The sequence below is a fragment of the Mastomys coucha genome, unplaced genomic scaffold, assembly GCF_008632895.1.
Source record: "Mastomys coucha isolate ucsf_1 unplaced genomic scaffold, UCSF_Mcou_1 pScaffold6, whole genome shotgun sequence".
Lineage (NCBI taxonomy): Eukaryota > Metazoa > Chordata > Mammalia > Rodentia > Muridae > Mastomys > Mastomys coucha.
The window spans coordinates 88,790,363-88,795,662 of NW_022196912.1; positions in this window are offsets into that span (position 1 = coordinate 88,790,363).

Below are 5,300 nucleotides of genomic sequence, written 5' to 3' on the forward strand. Positions count from 1 at the left end.
AGGAATATTTTCAAAGAGGTACCCAAATACCTGACAGGCATCCTTCTGAAACAAGGGATTTGTCATCAGTAGGCATGTGCGGTCTGTATCCTGGGTGAGAATGGTGGACAGGAACCCTTTCCCAACCCTTAGAAACTATGCCACAGTCTGGAATAGGCTTTGCAAGCATACCACAATTGCATTGCCAACCCAGGCGAGCCTGGAGTTGGCTCCACGTCATGTTTCCACTGGCCACATGCCCAAACCCTGCTGCTTCACTGTACCCCATAGTCATGAGTCTAGGCTCAGCACTGTGAAGGAGCTCAGCAAGTGTATACGTAATTCTCAGAAAGAACATCAAGCACATGGCAAGGGCTCTCAGCCCCCAGGGTGAAGGAGATGTCTCTTGGGATTCTGTTCACAGAATTAGCCTTCTATGGATGCTAGGAAACTCCTGAGGCCCACACCCATTTGTTTGTTGTTTGTGGTGCTTGTCTGACTTCTACGAAGAAGAGTTAAGCACCTTCCTACCAGTGCAGAACTCCAGGGTAAAGAGCCATGTGGGGAGGCATATATTAAGAGAAAGTCCTTTTCTGGGATTGAAGGGAAACTTGGTTTTTAAGTAGTAAAGGCTTGATGTGTGCACTTGCTCCATTTTCTAGTGGTTTTCTGTGCTGGTCTACACTGGCTAGTTCCACATCTTCTCCCACATTACTGTCTAGTGAATTCAATGCTACCTTAAAGTTGGTGGTGGTGGGAATATTTATACTATAGAAATGGGCAAGTACTAAAAGAGAGACCTCTTATTATCGTATTACTTCAGAAAGCCCAACAGCACATCCTTGGAAATCATCAAGTAGTGAGACAGTTTTGCCCTGATGACTAGCAGTGAACAGAGGAGCTTCGGTCAAGTAAAATTCATTTACATTCCAGGCAGAACTAGGTTCAGCCTGGCTCTGCTTTACCATCTGTCGCCTATGGGGCCTGGCGGAGACTAGATACTGAAACCACTGGGGACCTTTGTTTCCTTGTGTGTAAAAAGAAAAGTACTAATCACTTGAGAGAACACTGTGAGGATCCAATGAGATAATGCCCTAGCTCAGTAAAGAGTGAACTAAACACCCTCTCATGGGTGCACATTTCAACAAGTACCAGAAACAAAGAGCATTCCTTTGAATCACAGAGTTTTCTTCAGTATCAGAAGCATTTCTAGACATTTTCCTGCTTCGTCCTCATAGCCCATGGCCAGTTTATCACCACAGAACCATACCTAACACTGATTATTAGACAGGGGAAATGAGAGCAAGTCATAACATTTCAGGGAGTTCCTGACTGGATTAGTAAGATTAGGAAAGTTCTCGAATGGTTCCACTGTGCAGCCACAACCTAGAGCTGGAGTCTTCAAGTCTAAGTCTTAGATAAATTAGGGCTTAGCTTCCTGGAGCCGGCTGTAGAGGGGCTCTTTCTCCCAGAGAACAAGGATGGAACAAAGGATGGCAGAGTGTGAAGGGAATGGGAGAGTATTGTCAGGAGCATTGCTGTGGTCAACATTTGCAGCTACTAGTCAGACTTGATGCAAAGAGTTGGTATAGAGAAGTAGCAAGGCATTGTATGTGTGGCTCCCAGCCCACCCTGAAGAGCTTCCTTTGAAGCTGATGGAGACCATTACAGGGATGCATAATGGTCAAATGCAAAGAATTAGTGACCTTAGGGGTTCCTTGCCCAATAAGTATATCTACAACGCAATCCTACACCTAAGACTCAAGAAACACTGCCCAAGAGGGAACAGAAAGATTGTAAGAGCCAGAGGGAGCAGGAAGTCTGCTGCTAGACTGGGCCTTTTAAACATGACAGGGATGTTACATCCATGAAGTCTCACTAATAATGGCTGCCTTTAATACATGCATATTGACAACACCGGTTGAGATCCCAGTGAGGATGAGGTAAATTTCACAAGGCATCACCACCAGTTGAGGAGTTACAGGCAATCAATGTCTTCTAAGTGAATATGAATATGTTTTCTCCAAGGACAAGCTCCTGGAGATGGGTTTTCAAGTTCCAAGTGGTCAACCCTAGACATACACATATGTAAGAGCAACACTAAATAGACTCAGTAAGGTAGGTGTGTGTATGTGTGTGTGTGTGTGCGCGCGCGCACGCTCATGTGTGAAGTACTAATAACTATAGAGAAAGAGATCATGAACCAAGATGGAGTTGGATCATGAACATGGGAAGAGCAGGAGGAGAGGGAGGGTAGGATGATGTAAATATTGTACTCACAGATGAAATTCTCAACACATTTAAAATGGGAGTGCTCTCAAAGGTAAGATACACAGCTGTTTGGAATGAAGGCTTGGATGAAGCATTGAGGGAATGGGCCCGTAGTAGAGGGTGGGAAGGAGAGAGTTAAAGTTTTTACCAGGCACCTCAAGGGAAGACATGGCCTAAGGGAGCTTCTCCGTTCATCTTGCACCCCATTAAACCACCAGACCAGGCCCTATGAGGAGCACCATGTGCCGTGCATAAGCTCTACAGAGTCACGGGCTCAACAAACCTCTCTGCTGGCTCACTGCCTTCTCAGAATGTTAGCGCCCAGCTGGAATCCTAAGTACTTGCTTCTGGAGGTGGCCTTGATTTCAGGGACTTTCAGCAGCAGCTGCCAAGTGTACTCTATGGGCTCTAAACAATATGAACTTGGAAGTCAGGAGACATGGGTAGTAAACCTCACTATGCATTAACCGTGCACTGTTCCCAACCTTTCGCCCTCATCAGTTAAATGGTAAAATAGATTGAATGTCTCTTACACAAAATGCTTGAGACCAACAATGCTTGATGTCTGGGGAGTGGGGATATTATCACCCACCTGGTAAGACTGTGGAGATAAAAAAATAGGACTCATTACAAATTGCGGTTATTTTTAGCATGACTAACGAATTCATTTTACAACTAGGGTCTTTTTTAAAAAAAGTTTTATTTCTTTAAAAACAGTGTGTGTGTACATGTGCGTGTACATGTGAGCATGCGTGTGTGTGTGTGTGTGTATGTGTGTGTGTGTGTGTGTGTGTGTGTATACATACCATAGCTTGCTCATGTGAGAGGGTCAGAGGTCATCTTGCAGAAATCTGTTGTCTCCTTTTACCATGTAGATACCAAGTATTGAACTTAGGTCTTCTGGCTTGGAAATAAGTGCCTTTACCCAGTGAGTCTTCTTGATATCTCCCAAAGTAGGGCCTCTTAGCTTAGTATTTCTCTGCCTGAAGATACCAAAAGCACCAATCAAGGAAAGGAGGGGGAAGGAAAGAGGTCATTTTCCACTTTATATTAGAGTAGTGTAGAGTTCAATTAATGCTTCTAAGAGCAGGCCCCCATCTCTTGGTTCCAGTGGCTTTATTCCCAGAATCCTCCACTCCTATTAGTTTTCTATTTGCTAGAAAAGAAGAATGTACATAGAACCAGGAACTGTGGTATAGCCTAGTTGTCTATCATGAACAAAGACCCTGGGTTTGATCCCTAGCACTATATAAAACTGGGTATTATAATGCATGCCTATAATCCCAGCCCTCCAGGAGTGGAAGTAGGATGATCAGAAGTTCAAGATCATCCTTGACCACACGGTCAGCTCAAGACTAACCTGGGCTACATGAGACCATGTCTCAAAAACAAAAGCATCACAGAACCACTTTTGTGTGTCTGTTTTTTTTTTTTTTTATGTTCATTTTTGCATGGAGTGGGGAAAATCTGGAATTTGTCCTTGCTCCCCTGCACATTTCCCACCGCCATCCATGAGGTTTTTCCTCATGAAAGCCACTATCCTAGAGAGGCAGCAGACTCTCTGGATGGAGGGATAGAGATACCAAGATAAAACAGAGGCACTTCCAAACCAGTGCCATATCTCTGAGAAGGTCCGATATAGGCCACGGCAGCTTTCTGTATTAGACAAGAGTCAAGAGCAGGGTAGGACCAGAGAAAGCATCTCTGTGACAAGTGGGGCTTGCTCTTTTTTCAGCTGCCCCTCCTGTGAGGGGACTCTGCCAAGGCCTGTGCTTCCCAGCTGACTTAACGCCCCATACCTTTTCCTTATGACTCTGGGCCTGCCAGACAAGCTCCCCCACCCCCCAGCCCTGGCTGATGACATGCAGAGGCTCTGAAAGAGAGTGAGCTCGTGCTCCCAAGAGTAATCTAAAGGCATGCTGGAAACATTGTGTCTGGAATCCTGTGCTCTGTGTCACCAGAGTGCTGGTTTGGGTAACTTTCTGGTCTGACTTACAGGAAGGTCCAATGGGGAATAGCAGGGATGTTGTAACAGCTCACATCACCTTGGAAAAGTACTATTCAGAGCAGCCTGGCATTGTAATTCTAGGAAGCAGCTGCTGGTGAGTCAGCAGCTCCTTTTTCTTGTGGCTTCAGGAAGCGTGTCCAAGGCCTCACCCATCTCCTCTCCAGGGAGAGTTCCATGTGCCAGCCGCGTACAGGCTTTACTGGAAGGGATGCAGAGAGGACTCCTTGCAGATATTCTAAGCACACAACAAGGGAGCAGGTAAAGGATGTGGAGGAGGGGCCTCTAGGCCTCATGCTCTACCTGGGGCTCTTGAAAATATTTTCCAGCTTTTGATATATATATAAAAAAAATCATGTGGCTGCTAACGCTCTTGTCTGGAGTTCAAAACAATAAAAGTCGGTGGAAATCTCCACAGATGGCATGGCAACGTTGGTACTTGGTTCACTGTGGCTCCACCCTGTACCTGCAGAGCCAGAAAGGTCTGAGAAGCGTGTAGGTTGGTCTCGTAATGAGGCAGCCATTTGCGCTCCCCTGGAACTAGGGAGCTGGCCTGCTCTACCTGTCCTGCGGCGGTCTGAACAAGGGACATGGAGACAAAGAGGGCGAGCTGAGACTGACTCTGACTTCCTCCTAATGCCTGCTCCAAAGAAGCCCCTGCAAGAGCTAACTTTGGTGTCGGTTATGGGCCAGAGCCTGCATTTTATACACGCTATGAGGAAACATCTAAGAAGTCCAAGGGCAGAGGAGAGAGATGGAAGTAGAGGAGACAGAAAACCTCGGAAGAGACTACAGCAGTGTCTCCTTAAGCAGCTGCTCTCAACCTGTGGATCGTGACCCCTTTGGGGTCGACCGATCCTTTTGCAGGGGTCGCCTAAGACCACCGGAAAACACAGATATTTACATTTATGATTCCTAACAGTAGCAAAATGACAGCTATGAAGTAGCAGTGAAGATACTTTTATGGTGGGGGGTCGCCACAACACGAGGAACTGTATTAAAGGGTCACAGCTTTGGGAAGGTTGAGAACCACTGCCCTTAACCT